Here is a 22,433-nt window from a genome sequence, read left to right as displayed (position 1 = left end):
TGTGAATAGGAGAAGGTAATTGACATCACATGAGTGTGTTGGAGAGGTCCAAACAAATGGTACTTCTTGTGTAGATTTGGCTCCTTTTTGTGGATCAGGAGCCTAAAAATCACACTTGTGTGAAGTGAGAGGCGCCTTTTATCATGATGATCATGTGACGTCAATTTCCGGTCTCTACTCTATATGCAAAGTGTGTTGAAACAACTTGTGATTTGGCACTATAATAAAATAACATTTTAAGAACCACTGTTCTGGTCAAATAACTGCACTGGGTTCTCTCTCCAATACCTGATTCTATCTATTCAGAATGTAATCCTGTATTCACTCTCATATTCAATTCTGCATTCAATCCTATGTTCTGTATTCTATGTGTTCTACGATTGTTCTGCCGTAATTGCGGATCAACAGAAATGAGAGGGAAAAATCCATCCCAAGATCATAGCATTGATCACATAATAGCTGAACATACAGCAGCTACGTGCTTTGCAGAAGCAGACTGACATTGGTTTTTTTTTCTCCAATCCCCATCTGCCAAAGATGGGGAAAACATTATATCCATTACTCACCTAATTACATTCAGCAGAGCCATCAATCTATCTGTCATGAGTTGTTTACATTGGTGACTTCCTGTGTAAATACACTTAATTGCTGGCAACCGCGCCTGTCTATCAGTGCAATTAGACAGGTCCTTACAGAGAGAATGTGCATGCATGCATACTACACAGCAACTAGCAGCCGATCGTGAATGTATCCAAGGGACTTGTGGCTTGATTATTTGGTTGAGAGAAAATAGCCGATCAACAAGCTCACAACGTGTCGTGATGCGACCCGTTGTGAGCTTGTAGATCTGCTACTTCCGGTGTGCGACACCGGTGCACAACTACAGTACGAATCAGGCATTGCGCTGATGTATTCTTCATACGTCCCTGCTTGGTGTTTGTGTGGATCGACAGTCATGTTCCTTCTTATGTGAAGGCGGTGACAATATCACAGGCATTGTAACGTGACAGGTACACATGAGTATGAGCGTGAACGCACTTACCAGGTCACACACAAGAGGGGCTGTACGACCAGGGGAGGGGGAAGGGGGCACACTGGAAGACAGCGATGGACCACTCTGGAGAAAAGGAGAGAGAGAGAGAGAGCGAGGAGAGAGGTAAGCGAAGTATAATGTGCTCCCATTCAATGTGCAGGAAATATCTTTTTTTCTCAGATTTGTCTGAAATAACACGTCATTATTATTGCGCCTACTGGGAAAGACGCACGCACGTATACGCGTGCACACACACGCAAACACACACGTTTTGTTCCAGATTCGAATCATTACGTACTTGCAGCTCTAAATAACCTAACAGGAACAGGAGAGAGGGGGGATTGTTAGAGAGCGCGAGAGAGAGAGAGCGAGAGAGAGAGAGAGCGAGAGATTGATTCTGCTCTCCATCAAGAGCTTCCTGGCCAGCATTTTCAATTGTACAGTTTTATTCATTATTAATAAGAGTAGGAATTTTACACACCTACAGAAAGAAGATAACCCGATGAAACGTTGTTTCTGTTCACAATAAAAATAATAATAAATACAAATATATTTTGACAGCAATTTCATCAAAGTTCGCGAGTTTCAAAAAACAACACAATTGTTCAGACATAAAGGGATATTTTGAACATGTTTGGGGTCATTTTAACGTCTACTCTGGCTTTTGTGTGCACCCAAGGCAGTTTTAAGTTGCCTGATTCAGTTTTTATGTATTTCATATTGATTTTATCAGACAAGCCACCTTCCTATATAAACCTATTGTAATGGTATTTATTTTCCATCCAAAGCGTTTCACAATGTGCATTACATTGTAACTTCAAACACTGTTTTATCCACGTTGGATTCATTGAAAACAAAAAAATGACTTTTTCATATTCCAAATAAATAAATTAAAAAGATTTAAAAAAAAAGTTAAAACATTGTCCCCTCGCGCATTAGAAGGACAATGCCGGTCAATGAGTCCAACATGGTTAAAATGTTTAACGTTACAATGGGTTTATTGCCATTTACTATGAAATCCTGTGTCTCGATAGATATTGAAATAGTGAAGAATGGCTTCTCACTCCCGGGATATGCCACATGGTCAGTGGTCAAGTCCAGATCAATTGGTCAAATTGAGACAAATGGATAGGATAGTACAGTAGGATAATCTGAAATGGATTGATTTAATCTATATCTACATTTGGCCTCTACTACTGGTACAAACAGGTCTCTGCATTCGGCCTGTTTTTAAAGGTGATTCTATACACTGGAGACTGAGGAGAATGATGAGTGACAGAGGTCAAAGGTCGCTCTGCCTGACCCTACTAAATGGCCACGAGGAACTCCCCAAAGAGGAACTAATTACCTACGTACGGAATGAAGACCATTAACCTTGTCCACCATCTCTCAACTCAGCACAACAACAACTCATTGCCTTCGGCTGGCGGAGAGCGGAATTAATCAGCGGAAGTCGAAGAAACCAACGCGAAAAGATTATTTCCCTGGGAGTTTACCAACGTCTACCAACCCATCTCATGTTCCATCTCTCCAAACACAAACTGGACTGGACGTATACGCAGCAGGTATTCACCCTCTGTACAGGCAGAAAGATTTACTTTACTTTCAACCTGGTTATGTCACTATAAAGGCAAACATGTAAAATAATAATAATAATAATAATAATAATAATAATAATAATAATAATAATACAAAATTCAAATACAAAATTGCCTAATTGGTAGGCAGGGTGGAACGGCCAGCCGGGCAAGCGGACAAAATGCACCGATGTCAAGAGAGAGCGAGTGCATTTTTCGGCAGCGGTGTCAGCCGTGGCGTCACCGCCAACTGTTGATAACTGGGCAGTGTTTCCACATTAGTCCTACACCCTACGCCAAACCCAAACCTCACAGGGAAGCCACAGGTGATTTTAACCGGCAACGCATGTCGGGAGCCACGGGTGAGTTTTAACCAGCCTAGCATGTGTCTTACCACCGGCAATGCATGTCGGCACCGACACTGCGGCAGTGGAGTGTCATAATCCCCCCCGGCAGTGCCGTGTCTGATGCCGCTGCCAGAGAACACACTTGTTCCTTCTGCTGATGTCAGGCACAAACAGACACCATTGCTTTACTGTAACAACTCAGGTTTGCACATGGCCCCCATAACATGCCCAGTAAGAAATAGCAGATGGATCCCCACAAACAGTCAGGGCGCCTGTTCAGGGGGGGGGGGGGGGGATAGCGTGTACCTCCACATGCGTTACGCCCCCTAGTGAGGACCCTTCACTGTAGGTGAAAAGAAGATGGTGGCTTGACGGCTCGGGTGGAGGAGACCCGAGGCTATCTTCACCCTCCCAATGACTTATTGTGGGGGTTAGCAGAGATGGAGTACTCGTAGAGAGGCTTGGGAATTGGGAATTGGCTCACTTATTAAATTGGGACATGAAGGGGAGAATTTTTTATTTTTTCCCCTTTTGTCTGGGAGGGGCATGTGTTGCTCAACAAAATATTATTTTCATTATTTACCTGCCCCTAAGATTTCTGTTTCAAATAAATAAATAAATAAAAAGATTTTGAAAATAAAAGAAATAGCAGATAACAACTGCTAATAACAACTGCATGATAACAACAAGCACGACCTTGGCATACGACGAAGTTATAAAAGAGGGATTAAGATGTTAAATGAAGGGTGGTTTAAATGCTGCTCACATGGTGAATTATTAATGAGAATGTTCCCTGATTGCACCTCTGGCATCTCAAACAAAGGAAATGGAGCTGTGCTTTAGACTTGCCTCTCTTATGCTGAGAATCTCTAATTGTCAGTGCTCTAAACTGTAGAACACCAGATTGAGATTATACAGAACAGATATCAGACTGGCAGACTGTGCGTGCGTACACTTATGAATAATGTATAAATGAAAGAAATTGCCAGAAATTAGATTTTAGATAACAACAAAATAAATGGTGACCAACACTAGAGAGAAAGCTGCCATTACAGAGGGAATATGGGTTAATCTGCAAAACCACCCAATTTTGTGGGAAATCTTGGAACAAAAAAAAACATTCAACAGTATAATGGACCTGCAGTTCCATTTCACCACAGCACTCGCACACAGCACAATAATGGACAGAGGTGTGTTGATGTATGTAATGCATTGTGGATGGGCAGACAATATGAAATAGAAACAATATGCGACTCTACAGTATGTGCCCGGTCAAGGAGGCAGGGTTGGCATTGATGTTGGCATCATTGTCAAGAGTATGAACAATTTAGAAATGAAGTGGTCAGATATCAACCCTTGCAAAACGATGCCTGCTTCCTGCCTCATACTGGATTAATTTGAATTAATTTTCCTACACTGATCCTCTCCAACCTGGCTCTTGTTCTCCACCTCTTCCTCTCTTCTAATCTCTTCTGCTCCCCTCTCTGCCCTCCTCTCATGCCCTCCCCTCCCCTCCCATCCTCTCCTCTCCTCTCTGATGTTCCACATGTCAAGTGGTCTCGCTGGCTGAGAGCTATTCACAAGCCTCTCCAGCCGGGGAAAGAAGAGGATGACACAGCGTGCCATTCTGGACCAAAAAAGGGTAGTCAAGTCATATAATATGGGCCAATATTTATGTTGGGCTGAACCATTTTGGTGGTGGAAACATGGGAACATGGCACGGGGCCATAGTGGGAAAATGGTTGTAGGCCTATAGTAGATAGAGAGGGATTGAAGTGACAAATAGACAGGGAGATAAGAAAAGGGTCATGGGAAAACTCTTGGCAGAAGAGAAGGTGATTCCATGTGATTTATACTGGCCGTCTTGTCTCTCTGACGCACCAACTGACCCGGCAGTATAGTAGGTGAGGAACGTGTGCTGGAATCGACATGGGGGACACTAGAGATTATCTAGAATAGCTGTCAAAGTATGTTTGGATAAATGATACTGCAGCTTAACCACTTAAGCCCTAAATATCTACAAGCTCACAACACAAAAACATTTGTAAACTAGAAAAAGTGCCCTTCTGGGCACAGGTCTCCACCAGGAGGATAGGACTGTGTGAGATGTTTGGCAAAATGTTTAGGAGTAATATAAACATGTTTGCCTTAGATGGCAATTGGATGATTTGAGGCATTTTGTTCCAAAAATGTGTTTTGCAAAAATCAACCTGTTGGTGGCGCTATAACAGGCCAATGTGAAAAGGGTGGGATATATTCCTCAGCCTAGTAAGAAAATGCGTAAATTGCATGCTGCGTTCATGATTTGAGGCTTTTGTTCAAAACGGGGCAATCTTGCTAAACTGTGAAAGCCAATTATGATGGAATATCAAATATCGGACAGATCCGACTTGAGCACATGACCATAGAGATACTGTGTAACGATTTTTGGACAGAATCTGGAGGAGTAATATCAAAAAATGTGTTTTACAAAAGTCGGCCTCATGGTGGCGCTATAACAGGCCGTTCTGGAAAATGCGGGGCAGAGGTTCATCGTTGGCATCCAGGGAGTGTGTGTGCAAAGTTTGGCATCGACCGGGTTAACGGTGCCGGAGATTAGCTGGTAACAGACGGACGGAAGGACACACACACACACGGACGGACACACACACACACACACACACGGACGGAGTGCAAAACATACTCTCTCCCCATGCCTTCGGCCTGGTGGAGACAATTATTGCTACCATGTGAAAGTTCCCACGTTTTGATGCATCAGCAGTAAGTATGTAGTACAATACACATCACCTGTAAAATAAGACTATTTGCCTAACCTGATTAGGCTTATATCTTTCTTTATTATCTTCGCTGTATTGCATGTGTCACCCAATACAGTCAAGACTAATTCCTTCCATATCGTCTTTGTTGAGTGGATGTGCAAAAATAGCAGATTAGTCAAGCTCAAAATACGACTCTTTGTTGCGCTTCGAGCTTGCGGATCTGCTACTTTTGATGCTTTTGTGCGACGCTGCACAATGATCATGTAGGCCGGGGTGTTCATTTAAAAGAAAAGAAAAAAAAGTTAAATATGGAGAAAACAGGTTTATGCCCGAAAGCAATGATATATTTCTTTCTTTATTATCTTTGCTGTAGTGCGGCACAATTCTTCGAAAAAAGGTCGAGATCGATTCTATGCAATCTCATTTTGTGAAGAATCGTTTTTGTTTATGTTTTTTTAATCAATATTTTCAGGGAAATCGTGATCTCAATTCTTGTGGAGGAAATCGAGTTTCACATTTGAGCAAGAATCATGCAGCACTACTTTGCTGTCAATCCAAACTCCTTCCATATGCACACACTGAGCAATACAAATTCATCCTGATCCTCAAACTAGACAGCCCGTTATTAAAGGTGACATTCATGTGCAAGCTCGGGGCCGTTTAATTAATTGAGTGGGTGATTATGCAAGAGGCTGGAGTTTCCATCAACATTCTGGTTGACGTTATTGTGATTGTGACAGCACTGAGTGCTCCAATATATCTGCTCAGCTCAGGGGACAGATATAGGCAGTTCTTCATGGCTATTAGTATCATTACAAATATTTAGTTTCAAAACACCCAGGAACGACGGATGTACTGAGGAGGAAATGTTCTTTCTCTCCGTCTCTCTCTCTCTCTCTCTCTCTCTGTCTCCATCACCCCCCCCCCCCCCCCCCCCCCCCCCCCCTCTTTCTCAATTTAGACAGTGCTATTTCAGGAAACATCCAGGGTGCGGAAGTAATTCCCTTGACTAGAGCAACAGGTAAGAGGCTCGTAATCTCACCTATGCCTGATTGGTCAGCTGCCTGCCTTTCTGACTGATTGGCCGGCTGCCTGCCCGCCTGTCGTTTAAGATGGACCAAACACAGTAATGACAGCGCCACAGGAACACACACACACACACACACACACACACACACACACACACACACACACACACACACACACACACACACACACACACACACACACACACACACACACACACACACACACACACACACACACACACACACACACACACACACACACACACACACACACACACACACACACACACACACACACACACACGTTATAAAACAAAAATAAATGTATCCCCGGGGGACAGGAGTAAGGAAAAAGCCACAAGACGATAAACTACATTAGAATAGAGAGTATGCGCATGCTTAAAGTGAATGGCACATCGAGTGGCAAAGCAACAGGCAAAGTGAGTTTAACATCGTTTAATGTTGTTTAATGCAATCAGATATGACTTTTCTGTGTGGATGTATGGGCTGTCAAGGCCAGAAAGTAGGGGTTTTCAGGGTTTTCAAGCCAGGTGGGAGGAAGAGAATGTTCATGTTTCAGTTGAATGGACTCAGGAAATACATGCAACTGACTTGATTTACTTTCTTATTTTACTATATGAAAGCAGTGAGAAGTTCAGTCACGCGAGAGAGACTTGGAGTAGAGTCGCTGCTTCTTCGCCTAGAAAGGAGCCAGCTTAGGTGGTTCGGGCATCTGGTTATGATGCCTCTCGAAAAATAAAAAAGTAATATTGAAAAACCAGAAAAAATGTAAGTTTGCTTTATTAAAGCGAACATATTTTGCAGCTCCAGACAGAATTTAGATAATAAAGGTTGCCTACCCCACTTGCAGATTATACCAGTGTCAGTCTAATTTATGTAGATTATGCGGTTGACACACACTGACATTTTGTATGTTAATCCCATGCACAACACACTGACTTTTGTCTTTTTCTGTGTATATAATACACAGTATACACCTGCTGCTATGCTCACACACCTTATATACCTTATCTCAGGTTTATTATGTGTAAATATGAAAATGTTTTACTTTTGTTCCTTTTTCTTGATCTCCTTGGCCTAACAGGCCAGTTTGGGCCGCCCACAACCCATTGGCTCTTAGCATCTTGCTCATACTGCTATCTACAACCTCCGTTGTTATGCACAACGGAGGTCTAAACACAGTTCTTGAAATAAATGTTTTAATTATATAAACACTGCCAGGAGTCTCTCTTTTTACAAGTGTGTGTAAGTACCTAGTGGTAGTCATTAAATCCAAGAGCTCCAGCTTGGCAGAAACATATTGTTCTTCGAATAATCAATTGATAAAGATCAGTTGTGGCTCGGGTCTCGCCCCTGAAGCCAAGCTGCTCTTCAGAGAGCCGTCCCGTGGGGATATGCCTGCCGTCACGCAACCAGCTGTCCGATGGGGTGGTGCTCTGAGAAATCCGTGCAGCTGTATCCCACAGGGCAACAGAGGTTCTGAGAAGGTCGCATAGCGGTGTCTTCTTCAAATTGAAAAGCGCTCATGAAAACGCAGGCCTGCTGCCAATGTCCTGAACCCGGGAGATATGATAGATGGAGTTTCCAGTAGCAGTCTCTGTCTGATCATTTGATAATCTATAATACCTTCTACCTCAGCCCCTATATACTTTGTTTTACAACAAAAAATAGACAATCTAAAAAGAGTTTTGCTTATATGCCAGTTTGATAGTGGTTAACTGTTTTACCATGAGCTAGTCTTTGACATTAAAGCCTTGGATTTGCTTCTTTTGCAACTTCTACATAGTTTTATACATTCATAATACTAAAGGTTTGCATAAGTTTGCGTTCTGCACACTTGACGGTGTACTGCAAAGCAGCAATGATCATCTGTCATGGGTGGATGTCCCCCTCTCCAGCCCCAACCCAACCGCATCCTCACTGATTGTCTCCACTCTCCACCAGGCCAAAGGCATGGGGAGAGAGTATGTTTTGCACTCCGTCCGTGTGTCCGTCCGTCCGTCTGTGGACAGCTAATCTCTGGCACTGCTTGCTCAATGGCAGCCAAACTCTGCACACACACTCCCTGGATGCCAGAGCTGAACCTCTGCCCCAAAGTTTTCACATTGGCCTGTTATAGCGCCACCCGGGGGCCGCTTTTTGCAAAACACATTTTTTGACAGTACACCTACAGATTTTGTCCAAACACAACGCAAATTGGTACACAGTCTCTCTATAACCATTCAACGAAACATATTTTTTCAGACTCCATCCTGATTGGCTAAGATTGGCTTCCAAAGTTCGCAGGAGTTCTCCGTTTCAGACAAAATGCCGCAAATCATAAACACACATTGTGTGATTTCCGTGGAATTTTGCACGCACATTCCCACTAGGCAGAGGAAGAAATGCCACTTGAAAATGTTCAACTCAGCCTCATGGTGGCGCTATAACTGGCCGATTCGTGTTTTTACCTATAACTGCACCTATCTGCATAAAACGTTGTATGCACTCTCACTACACCACAAGGAAAAAAATCTGGCCTGCATTTTTCAATTCTGCCTTTTCGAGCGCCACCAGGAGACCCAGTTATGTGCAACACTTTTTTTTATATTAGTCTTTCAGATTTTATCCAAATATCAATCCTGGTGGAGACCTGTGGCCCAAGGGGCACTTCTTCTAGTTATCTCTGTGTCCGCACAGGCAGAGCCAGTTACTATTACTTTGTAGATTTTGATTATTATGACAACACATAGACGCCTTATCAGACGACGTCACACTGATAAGAAACGGCATGCGCGCGCATAAAGGCAGCAGAAGAACACCACCTCTCATAAGATGCAATGGAAAAGTTCTAACTGCACTCGCGTGTAAAAAATGCCCCATCAAACTTTCAGATGCTGTTTTTCTCCCAGTGTGGAGGAAGAATGATTAGGATTTTTATTGTGATCTCTCGCCCTTGAAATATATAATCCTTGGTTTCTGTTGTGTTTGAACAATAATAGCAATTCAAAACAGTTGTCCTCAAAACCACACCTCCAGTCGCTGTCATAAGAACGGGAGGTGCGCTCATGAACACGGCAGCAGAGCCTATTTGTGCACGGCTGCACGCGCACCTGCAGTCCATCAAGTATAATTTATGCTTCGTCCCGCGATGGTGTCGCAGACCTCTATGCTCACAACAGTCGCATCTGCGATGCGATGTGAGCTTGTATATCAGCTGTTCTCTGTGCGCAATACTGTTAGGCTTTGAAGTATAAATGTCTCCTAGGGTGCATCTCACTAGCCAACTCACAAGAGGAGGTTGAATGGACTGAAACCAGCGCTCCCCAAAACAACAGGTTTGGAGATCTGTTGGGAATTGATTACATGAAACAGTCACCCGTGCGCCCAGTACCAATGTTTGTAAACAAATAATTGGTCTATACAGTAACCACTTCAGCCCTATACATTTCGGCCATTTGAAAAAAGCCTATCTACAAGCTCACAATGCGTCGCATCCGCATTGTGAGCTTGTAGATCTGCCATTTTCAAAACATGTTCATACATTTGAAAACTTGAAATGGGACATTCTGCATGATGACTGCAGTACATTTTGAATTTTACGTAACCGATTATTAACAGATATTTCTACATTGCAGTATTGATATCTTCACCGAAGTAAAACAAAAATGGAGTACTTTTTCCACCACTGATTGTTAGCCTGCTGCTCACGTTACATTCACGTCACACGTGTCGTTTTCCTTTGTAAGCAGGATGCTCCTGTTTGCACACATCCAGACTGAAGTGTGTTGTGTGCACACTGCACACATACTAGTACTACTACTGTAAGTACATTTTGAATTCCAGACGTTTACTTGTAGTAACATGTAAGTACGTATTTCTACATTGCAGTATTGATACTTTTCCTTGTACTGTTTCCACCACTGGTAAAATGTGATGTATACAGGAAACACTCACATGTCACTGAAAACACACTGAATGTACAGTTGGGTGCCACCGATATTGTCCCTTATCATTTGACCCATTTAGGCCTGACCTCAAAATTTAAAAAAATCCTTCTAAATCCTCCAGTTCTCTGAAATAAATATTTTCACGATTTTTCAAAAATAGCAGACCTACAAGCTCATAGCGCGCCACTCGGTGGCGCGCTATGAGCTTGTAGATCTGCTATTTTTCAATAGCTAAATTATAACATAGTTTAAAACACCAAAAGGGGTTCCCGCCCAAAATGGGTTAACTGTCCTTTTGCGCAGATCACGCAAACCTCAGCAAAAAGAAAAGGACAATATCGATGGCCTCCAACTGTAGATGCATGTTCTGTAAGTAGTGCCTTCACGGTGGAAAACAAGGGGACAAAATCCCCCTAACTAAGCCAGCAATAGTGCTGTAAGGTGTAAGCAATGTCAAATTGCCAATTACCTTCTAATCGCTTCTTCACTGACATGTCACCCTTGTCACAACCACATTTGTCATCTGAAAATGGGAGCAATATATTCACAGATTATGGAAAGATTTGACTTGACATGCTTTTTCTCTAAACGAGTTTCAGCAGTTTGATTTCGGTAGAGCAGCTCCCAAATAACATTCAATTAAAACTTTTGTGCTCGTATATAATGTGCATATATTGTTTTTGTAGTGTTGTTTTGTGGAGGCAGGGTTCTTACTTAGATTTTCTTTTCTATTTTTATTGCATGTTTATTTGTACATTTGTTTTACCATACTCTGCTAAAGGTTAAACTCTAATAAAGTGATGCTCATAAAATAAAACAAAATGTTGGCCTATAACGGCATGTCCAAAATAGTGTTAATTTAAAGTAGAAAGTGAGAAGAGAAACAGAAATGACAGAGAGATAGATTAGGCAGAGAGAGAGAGTGAGGAGTGATAGAGCGTTTAGGATTGATTGGGACACAAGAGGTCAGGGAGAGTGAGGACAGTTTCTTCATTGGAGAGAGAGAGACCACACACACACACACACACACACACACACACACACACACACACACACACACACACACACACACACACACACACACACACACACACACACACACACACACACACACACACACACACACACACACACACACACACACACACACACACACACACACACACACACACACACACACACACACACACACACCTGATGGTTAATTAGTAATTACATTAGCAGGGCGGGAGACGAGCACAACAGTCACAAGGGCAGTTGTCTTTTAGCATAAGAACCATCAAGCTGTTCCCAGTCGGCGAACAGTGGTGAGCTATTCTCTGGCCTGTCAATATGTTGATATGCGTGACAATGGTGACATGTGGCCTTGCTTCCCACAAAGAGCTGTCCATTCTATAGCAGCAGGGAATTTGTTAAATTTTAACAGGGGGGGGGGGGGGGGGGCACATATTGCTGCAGTGCTGCGCCCGTGAGTGGGCTAGGTATGTACGTGCTGCTGCTGCTGCTGCTGCTGCTGAGGAATTCACATGCGCATATCAATTGAACCTTTTTGCTCTAAAATAAATCACTACTCCACACACGAACCGTCCTTAAATGTCAACCTTTTTTAAACTTTGATATGCAGTGACTGGTTGGACAGACTGAAGGAGCCTCTACAGAAAAAGGAGCTCATTGCCACTTTACCTTCAACACGAGGAACACTGAAATGTGGTCTCACACACACAGGAGACCCGAGTTCAAATTATGAAGAAAGCGTGGTGAAATTAAAACAATACTTATGTAAAATAGCTCTATATTATGTTAGTAACCCATTACTAATCCATTACTATTTGTTCAAAAACATGGGTCTCCTCATCTCTCCAGCTCTTTAGCAAATAGAAAATAGATTTTCAGGTGGGCATACCAAATTGGAAATGATGAAACAAATAAAGGAGAAGACATTGGAAATGAAATGAAATCTATATTTACCCAGGGTATCTGGGCTAAGCTCAAGAACTTGTTTCCAGCCAGGCCCTGCTCATAGAACACATTTCATCGTAGTGGTTGATGCCTTGTTCAAGGGCATTTCAGCGGTGGTAATTTTAACGCGTCGGACGGCTGATTCGAACTGGGAACCTTCCGGTATCTAGACCGCGCCGCTATCCGTTCGGCCACCGCTGCCACAACTGCACACGGTGATTTTTTTGGAGACCGTCTCTCCTGCTGAAATGTTCTTTTCTGTTTACCAAAGAGCTGTAGACACAGGGAGACCCCTGACTCCCGTTTGTGAACAAACACTGATTACAATCATGATTTGACTTTAATTTATGTTAAACTATGCCAAAAACAAACAAACCTAACCAGAACCACAATTGACAGCAAATCAGCAATGAAACACTAGAAAGTTGGCCTGCACAGTACACAATTTCGTTCTCTCATCTTTGTTTTCTTCTCTTGTGCTCTGTTTTTTTGTTTTTGTTTGTTTTCTCTCCTTTTTATTTGGTGTAATCATGGTGAAGTAAAATTAATGGTTGGTAGCAGCATCAATTAGGATGTGCTGAGAATGGAGCAGGACCACATCACAAAAGTGGCCTTAAGATGGACACCACCACCAGGCAAGAGAAAACCTGGGAGGCCCAAAACCACCTGGCGCAGAACTGTGACACAGGAGCTGCTACCTGAGTACTTAGTTTAGACAGTTTTTTGTTTAGACTAGTCATTGGTTAGACCAGTCATTAGTCCTACAACTACAACCTATCTCAAACCCTCACCCTAAACCTAACCTCCCACGGGGCAGCACACCCAAACCTAACCTTAACCTATGTCTAACCAATGACTAGTCTAAACTAAGTATGCACCCCATCCTGGGGAGAGGCGCAACATGCTGCCAGGGATCGGATGCAATGGAGAGTACTCATTGAAGCCTTATGTCCCACAGGGGACGAAGAGGAGTAAGTAAGTAAGTAAGCAGCATCAATTAGTTGTTTTTAATGATAGATAGGGGCAGGTATCAATAAGATTTATCTTCTTCCTGCTCCTTTTCTTTTCTTTAATGTAATAATGTAAAACCATAACTGAAATGAAATAAATAAATATGAAATGAAATGAACAATGTATATTTTCCACAATGATACTAAGAATTGATTAAACAGATCATAAGTTATACTAGTAGGACATGATGCAAACCCATAGTAGGCAAAGACCGTATCATCATGGGTTTGAATCCAGCTCGAGACATGTTTTGCGTGTTTCAATTAGAATTATTGTTCATGATGATTGGCGATTTTGTAACTTGATGACTATTTTTATGCATTTGATGTATTACTTTGTGTTGTTCTTGCTTACTGTAAATCGATCTGGATTAAGAGCATCTGCTATATGCCTAAATTGTAACACTGAGGCTTTTACTGTGTATTTGTGTAAGCAGCCAGGGGGGGGGGGGGGGGAGAAATTGGTACAATATGTGGGTAATTGTTTTTTTTTTGCATGTGTTTGAGAGAGAGAGAGTCAGAAAAAGGACTTGTATGTATGTACAGAATGCAACATAGTAAATGTAGGCGACAGTTATTTTTTCATACACCTGTCCAAAGGTGAGTGTGAGCTTTCACAGTACAAACGCTTTTCATTTCCTCCATCTCAAATATACATTCCTGTCATTAAAGGGGAGGGTATTAAAGCAGTACTCCAGTGTTCCAAACATTTGTCAAAATAAGATTTACAACACTCCCCCCATTTCAGGTGCTTGATTATGGCACTTTTCTAAACCTTCTACGGCTTGTTATGATGGCTTCCTAACGGATTTATACGCTATGTCTGGAAGTTTGTTTAAATGACAAGGCTGAGAAGAAGTGGCTGTTGAAATACAGACCGATAGCCCTTCCCCTGACAAATATCTGGCGCTGGCTGGAACCCACGAGCGATGGGGGAACGGCTTCTCTGACGCGCTGCGTGTTTATACTCTGCCTAGAACTTGTTTGTTTCTCTAAGCCTGTGGACTCAGAGGAATAGTCCCATTTTATGAGTTGTAAAGCCTGGAAAAAGAAAAGATAAAGAGACACGACTGTTAAAACCCACTTTGTCTTGACAAATTTAAGACACCATTTGGACGTGCAATAAATATCTGCCCGATTTGTTTTCCGTTCCTGAAGAGCTACGTGGAGAATGGTTGTTCCCCTACGGCCAATCACTTATGCAATAAAACAAAAAAATAAAAAGGTCTTAGTTAGTGGAGCAAGATAAGCGATAGGCTCAGCTGCTCAACGTTACATAATTGTTCCGACTTATCTTGTACAGTAGCAGGTTGATTAAAGATGCTTTTTCCGGGGCGCACACAAACGCACACAGCTAAATAAACACACATTCAACATCTCTCTCTCTCTCTCTCTCTCTCTCAGCCAGACAAGACAGAGGAGTGCTGTAGAAAAGAGGAAGACACTGCATTCCTGCTGTTTATCGAGTCATCTGATCTGACCAGTGAGTCATGTGTTGGGAGGCTGGGAGCTGCTTTTAGCCGGAGCTACGCGCTCCGGGCTAACGCAAGGCAGCTATACTGTAGCTCCGTCTAGCCCTCTGCTCTGCTGTGCACAGTTCTCCATTCCTCACTTCCTCACTGTCTTGTTGTGATGCTGCTGGCTCCTGGAAGCCAAACAGGGGCCGTGCTGTGACTACAAATCTGCACAGCCTTGAAAGCAGCAGATAAAGTTGTCACGCTCAAGGCTATATGGGTGACACAACCAGTGGTTGTTTTCGTCATCGGGGACAGGTACTGCATTCCCAATTGTCCACAACACAAGGGCCTCAAATTGAGGTCTATAGAGAGTATGCGCGTGACATCATCATCAAACCAGGAAGTTCTGCAGGAACGCCTACTGAGTGGCAAAAAACTACTTTCCTGGCCTTGACAGCCCATACATACAAACAAATATTATGACAACACATAGACGCCTTATCAGACGACGTCACACTGATAAGAAACGGCATGCGCGCGCATAAAGGCAGCAGAAGAACACCACCTCTCATAAGATGCAATGGAAAAGTTCTAACTGCACTCGCGTGTAAAAAATGCCCCATCAAACTTTCAGATGCTGTTTTTCTCCCAGTGTGGAGGAAGAATGATTAGGATTTTTATTGTGATCTCTCGCCCTTGAAATATATAATCCTTGGTTTCTGTTGTGTTTGAACAATAATAGCAATTCAAAACAGTTGTCCTCAAAACCACACCTCCAGTCGCTGTCATAAGAACGGGAGGTGCGCTCATGAACACGGCAGCAGAGCCTATTTGTGCACGGCTGCACGCGCACCTGCAGTCCATCAAGTATAATTTATGCTTCGTCCCGCGATGGTGTCGCAGACCTCTATGCTCACAACAGTCGCATCTGCGATGCGATGTGAGCTTGTATATCAGCTGTTCTCTGTGCGCAATACTGTTAGGCTTTGAAGTATAAATGTCTCCTAGGGTGCATCTCACTAGCCAACTCACAAGAGGAGGTTGAATGGACTGAAACCAGCGCTCCCCAAAACAACAGGTTTGGAGATCTGTTGGGAATTGATTACATGAAACAGTCACCCGTGCGCCCAGTACCAATGTTTGTAAACAAATAATTGGTCTATACAGTAACCACTTCAGCCCTATACATTTCGGCCATTTGAAAAAAGCCTATCTACAAGCTCACAATGCGTCGCATCCGCATTGTGAGCTTGTAGATCTGCCATTTTCAAAACATGTTCATACATTTGAAAACTTGAAATGGGACATTCTGCATGATGACTGCAGTACATTTTGAATTTTACGTAACCGATTATTAACAGATATTTCTACATTGCAGTATTGATATCTTCACCGAAGTAAAACAAAAATGGAGTACTTTTTCCACCACTGATTGTTAGCCTGCTGCTCACGTTACATTCACGTCACACGTGTCGTTTTCCTTTGTAAGCAGGATGCTCCTGTTTGCACACATCCAGACTGAAGTGTGTTGTGTGCACACTGCACACATACTAGTACTACTACTGTAAGTACATTTTGAATTCCAGACGTTTACTTGTAGTAACATGTAAGTACGTATTTCTACATTGCAGTATTGATACTTTTCCTTGTACTGTTTCCACCACTGGTAAAATGTGATGTATACAGGAAACACTCACATGTCACTGAAAACACACTGAATGTACAGTTGGGTGCCACCGATATTGTCCCTTATCATTTGACCCATTTAGGCCTGACCTCAAAATTTAAAAAAATCCTTCTAAATCCTCCAGTTCTCTGAAATAAATATTTTCACGATTTTTCAAAAATAGCAGACCTACAAGCTCATAGCGCGCCACTCGGTGGCGCGCTATGAGCTTGTAGATCTGCTATTTTTCAATAGCTAAATTATAACATAGTTTAAAACACCAAAAGGGGTTCCCGCCCAAAATGGGTTAACTGTCCTTTTGCGCAGATCACGCAAACCTCAGCAAAAAGAAAAGGACAATATCGATGGCCTCCAACTGTAGATGCATGTTCTGTAAGTAGTGCCTTCACGGTGGAAAACAAGGGGACAAAATCCCCCTAACTAAGCCAGCAATAGTGCTGTAAGGTGTAAGCAATGTCAAATTGCCAATTACCTTCTAATCGCTTCTTCACTGACATGTCACCCTTGTCACAACCACATTTGTCATCTGAAAATGGGAGCAATATATTCACAGATTATGGAAAGATTTGACTTGACATGCTTTTTCTCTAAACGAGTTTCAGCAGTTTGATTTCGGTAGAGCAGCTCCCAAATAACATTCAATTAAAACTTTTGTGCTCGTATATAATGTGCATATATTGTTTTTGTAGTGTTGTTTTGTGGAGGCAGGGTTCTTACTTAGATTTTCTTTTCTATTTTTATTGCATGTTTATTTGTACATTTGTTTTACCATACTCTGCTAAAGGTTAAACTCTAATAAAGTGATGCTCATAAAATAAAACAAAATGTTGGCCTATAACGGCATGTCCAAAATAGTGTTAATTTAAAGTAGAAAGTGAGAAGAGAAACAGAAATGACAGAGAGATAGATTAGGCAGAGAGAGAGAGTGAGGAGTGATAGAGCGTTTAGGATTGATTGGGACACAAGAGGTCAGGGAGAGTGAGGACAGTTTCTTCATTGGAGAGAGAGAGACCACACACACACACACACACACACACACACACACACACACACACACACACACACACACACACACACACACACACACACACACACACACACACACACACACACACACACACACACACACACACACACACACACACACACACACACACACACACACACACACACACCTGATGGTTAATTAGTAATTACATTAGCAGGGCGGGAGACGAGCACAACAGTCACAAGGGCAGTTGTCTTTTAGCATAAGAACCATCAAGCTGTTCCCAGTCGGCGAACAGTGGTGAGCTATTCTCTGGCCTGTCAATATGTTGATATGCGTGACAATGGTGACATGTGGCCTTGCTTCCCACAAAGAGCTGTCCATTCTATAGCAGCAGGGAATTTGTTAAATTTTAACAGGGGGGGGGGGGGGGGGCACATATTGCTGCAGTGCTGCGCCCGTGAGTGGGCTAGGTATGTACGTGCTGCTGCTGCTGCTGCTGCTGCTGAGGAATTCACATGCGCATATCAATTGAACCTTTTTGCTCTAAAATAAATCACTACTCCACACACGAACCGTCCTTAAATGTCAACCTTTTTTAAACTTTGATATGCAGTGACTGGTTGGACAGACTGAAGGAGCCTCTACAGAAAAAGGAGCTCATTGCCACTTTACCTTCAACACGAGGAACACTGAAATGTGGTCTCACACACACAGGAGACCCGAGTTCAAATTATGAAGAAAGCGTGGTGAAATTAAAACAATACTTATGTAAAATAGCTCTATATTATGTTAGTAACCCATTACTAATCCATTACTATTTGTTCAAAAACATGGGTCTCCTCATCTCTCCAGCTCTTTAGCAAATAGAAAATAGATTTTCAGGTGGGCATACCAAATTGGAAATGATGAAACAAATAAAGGAGAAGACATTGGAAATGAAATGAAATCTATATTTACCCAGGGTATCTGGGCTAAGCTCAAGAACTTGTTTCCAGCCAGGCCCTGCTCATAGAACACATTTCATCGTAGTGGTTGATGCCTTGTTCAAGGGCATTTCAGCGGTGGTAATTTTAACGCGTCGGACGGCTGATTCGAACTGGGAACCTTCCGGTATCTAGACCGCGCCGCTATCCGTTCGGCCACCGCTGCCACAACTGCACACGGTGATTTTTTTGGAGACCGTCTCTCCTGCTGAAATGTTCTTTTCTGTTTACCAAAGAGCTGTAGACACAGGGAGACCCCTGACTCCCGTTTGTGAACAAACACTGATTACAATCATGATTTGACTTTAATTTATGTTAAACTATGCCAAAAACAAACAAACCTAACCAGAACCACAATTGACAGCAAATCAGCAATGAAACACTAGAAAGTTGGCCTGCACAGTACACAATTTCGTTCTCTCATCTTTGTTTTCTTCTCTTGTGCTCTGTTTTTTTGTTTTTGTTTGTTTTCTCTCCTTTTTATTTGGTGTAATCATGGTGAAGTAAAATTAATGGTTGGTAGCAGCATCAATTAGGATGTGCTGAGAATGGAGCAGGACCACATCACAAAAGTGGCCTTAAGATGGACACCACCACCAGGCAAGAGAAAACCTGGGAGGCCCAAAACCACCTGGCGCAGAACTGTGACACAGGAGCTGCTACCTGAGTACTTAGTTTAGACAGTTTTTTGTTTAGACTAGTCATTGGTTAGACCAGTCATTAGTCCTACAACTACAACCTATCTCAAACCCTCACCCTAAACCTAACCTCCCACGGGGCAGCACACCCAAACCTAACCTTAACCTATGTCTAACCAATGACTAGTCTAAACTAAGTATGCACCCCATCCTGGGGAGAGGCGCAACATGCTGCCAGGGATCGGATGCAATGGAGAGTACTCATTGAAGCCTTATGTCCCACAGGGGACGAAGAGGAGTAAGTAAGTAAGTAAGCAGCATCAATTAGTTGTTTTTAATGATAGATAGGGGCAGGTATCAATAAGATTTATCTTCTTCCTGCTCCTTTTCTTTTCTTTAATGTAATAATGTAAAACCATAACTGAAATGAAATAAATAAATATGAAATGAAATGAACAATGTATATTTTCCACAATGATACTAAGAATTGATTAAACAGATCATAAGTTATACTAGTAGGACATGATGCAAACCCATAGTAGGCAAAGACCGTATCATCATGGGTTTGAATCCAGCTCGAGACATGTTTTGCGTGTTTCAATTAGAATTATTGTTCATGATGATTGGCGATTTTGTAACTTGATGACTATTTTTATGCATTTGATGTATTACTTTGTGTTGTTCTTGCTTACTGTAAATCGATCTGGATTAAGAGCATCTGCTATATGCCTAAATTGTAACACTGAGGCTTTTACTGTGTATTTGTGTAAGCAGCCAGGGGGGGGGGGGGGGGAGAAATTGGTACAATATGTGGGTAATTGTTTTTTTTTTGCATGTGTTTGAGAGAGAGAGAGTCAGAAAAAGGACTTGTATGTATGTACAGAATGCAACATAGTAAATGTAGGCGACAGTTATTTTTTCATACACCTGTCCAAAGGTGAGTGTGAGCTTTCACAGTACAAACGCTTTTCATTTCCTCCATCTCAAATATACATTCCTGTCATTAAAGGGGAGGGTATTAAAGCAGTACTCCAGTGTTCCAAACATTTGTCAAAATAAGATTTACAACACTCCCCCCATTTCAGGTGCTTGATTATGGCACTTTTCTAAACCTTCTACGGCTTGTTATGATGGCTTCCTAACGGATTTATACGCTATGTCTGGAAGTTTGTTTAAATGACAAGGCTGAGAAGAAGTGGCTGTTGAAATACAGACCGATAGCCCTTCCCCTGACAAATATCTGGCGCTGGCTGGAACCCACGAGCGATGGGGGAACGGCTTCTCTGACGCGCTGCGTGTTTATACTCTGCCTAGAACTTGTTTGTTTCTCTAAGCCTGTGGACTCAGAGGAATAGTCCCATTTTATGAGTTGTAAAGCCTGGAAAAAGAAAAGATAAAGAGACACGACTGTTAAAACCCACTTTGTCTTGACAAATTTAAGACACCATTTGGACGTGCAATAAATATCTGCCCGATTTGTTTTCCGTTCCTGAAGAGCTACGTGGAGAATGGTTGTTCCCCTACGGCCAATCACTTATGCAATAAAACAAAAAAATAAAAAGGTCTTAGTTAGTGGAGCAAGATAAGCGATAGGCTCAGCTGCTCAACGTTACATAATTGTTCCGACTTATCTTGTACAGTAGCAGGTTGATTAAAGATGCTTTTTCCGGGGCGCACACAAACGCACACAGCTAAATAAACACACATTCAACATCTCTCTCTCTCTCTCTCTCTCTCTCAGCCAGACAAGACAGAGGAGTGCTGTAGAAAAGAGGAAGACACTGCATTCCTGCTGTTTATCGAGTCATCTGATCTGACCAGTGAGTCATGTGTTGGGAGGCTGGGAGCTGCTTTTAGCCGGAGCTACGCGCTCCGGGCTAACGCAAGGCAGCTATACTGTAGCTCCGTCTAGCCCTCTGCTCTGCTGTGCACAGTTCTCCATTCCTCACTTCCTCACTGTCTTGTTGTGATGCTGCTGGCTCCTGGAAGCCAAACAGGGGCCGTGCTGTGACTACAAATCTGCACAGCCTTGAAAGCAGCAGATAAAGTTGTCACGCTCAAGGCTATATGGGTGACACAACCAGTGGTTGTTTTCGTCATCGGGGACAGGTACTGCATTCCCAATTGTCCACAACACAAGGGCCTCAAATTGAGGTCTATAGAGAGTATGCGCGTGACATCATCATCAAACCAGGAAGTTCTGCAGGAACGCCTACTGAGTGGCAAAAAACTACTTTCCTGGCCTTGACAGCCCATACATACAAACAGAAAAGTCATATCTGATTGCATTAAACAACGTTAAACAATGTTAAACTCACTTTGCATGTTGCTTTGCCACTCGATTTGCCACTCGATGTGCCATTCACTTTAAGCATGTGCATACCCTCTATTGAGGACCAATATACAGTGCAATGACCGTAACTGGAAAAGGTTAAGAAAACCTCAAATTAAACATTTTCATTCATTTTTGGTGTCTAAATGATACTGCCGAAACATAACTCCCCCTTAGTTAATGAGCATTGTTCACGGTACCCTATAATTGTATAGGCCTGGTGGGTGACCATGTCAACACCCCACCCTCCCCCTACTTTTTTTTTCAATTAAAAAATGACCCCAAATACCAATTCATTCAGAAATGAATCACACTATTTTTAACAACATTCAATATCCTTATGCAGTGACACCAGTGTTTAAAGTTACATTGGGAGGCATACTTTGGTAAGGTTAGACATAGCATTGGTTACATAGCATTGATCCGACTGGATTAAGGTTGGTGAGGGGTGCGTTAAAACGACCGGATTAAGGTTGGTGAGGGGTGCGTTAAAACGACCGGATTAAGGTTGGTGAGGGGTGCGTTAAGACGACAGGATTAAGGTTGGTGAGGGGTGGGTTAAGACGACCGGATTAAGGTTGGTGAGGGGTGCGTTAAAACGACCGGATTAAGGTTGGTGAGGGGTGCGTTAAGACGACAGGATTAAGGTTGGTGAGGGGTGCGTTAAAACGACCGGATTAAG

At 42.6% G+C, this 22,433-nt stretch overlaps 1 long non-coding RNA gene across 1 annotated transcript in view; it reads right to left on the bottom strand.

The window, feature by feature from the left end:
- Positions 1-1,035: 1,035 nt before the first annotated feature.
- The window catches only part of LOC306940452, a 32,737-nt gene continuing 11,339 nt past the window's right edge, over positions 1,036-22,433 (bottom strand). The window contains exon 3 of the long non-coding RNA XR_013792018.1: positions 1,036-1,117. This is a non-coding gene — a long non-coding RNA (uncharacterized lncRNA). The remainder of the gene's footprint in view (positions 1,118-22,433) is intronic.

The sequence above is a fragment of the Electrona antarctica genome, assembly GCF_951216825.1.
Source record: "Electrona antarctica genome assembly, chromosome: 17".
NCBI classification, from domain to species: Eukaryota; Metazoa; Chordata; class Actinopteri; order Myctophiformes; family Myctophidae; genus Electrona; species Electrona antarctica.
This window is presented reverse-complemented; position numbering and strand designations above follow the sequence as displayed.